The sequence below is a fragment of the Penaeus monodon genome, chromosome 31 (genome assembly GCF_015228065.2).
Source record: "Penaeus monodon isolate SGIC_2016 chromosome 31, NSTDA_Pmon_1, whole genome shotgun sequence".
In the NCBI taxonomy this organism is placed as follows: Eukaryota; Metazoa; Arthropoda; class Malacostraca; order Decapoda; family Penaeidae; genus Penaeus; species Penaeus monodon.
The window spans coordinates 7,543,174-7,543,384 of NC_051416.1; the positions used below are offsets into that span (position 1 = coordinate 7,543,174).

The window sequence follows — 211 nt, forward strand, 5'->3', positions numbered from 1 at the left end:
CCCAAGAAACTTCCAAGCCCAGGCTTTGTCCCCAAACCCTTAGCAGTCGGTGCATTTCCTATTGGACTCCACCCTCGAACAGCCACCCAATTGCCGTGGACTTGCGCTCCGTGCAGTATTCGTTGTCATTTGATTTTATTTTATATCGGGAAAGTCAAGGGAAACTAAAAAGAGGAAAATCTGCTCCCAGTAATGTGTGAAATCTATGCAG

General features: G+C 46.4%; 1 protein-coding gene across 1 annotated transcript in view; it reads left to right on the top strand.

Annotated features, from left to right (window-relative positions):
* LOC119593022 (cytochrome c oxidase subunit 12, mitochondrial-like) overlaps positions 1 to 211 on the top strand; it is a gene marked incomplete at its 5' end in the record, with an annotated part of 8,600 nt that overhangs the window by 983 nt on the left and 7,406 nt on the right.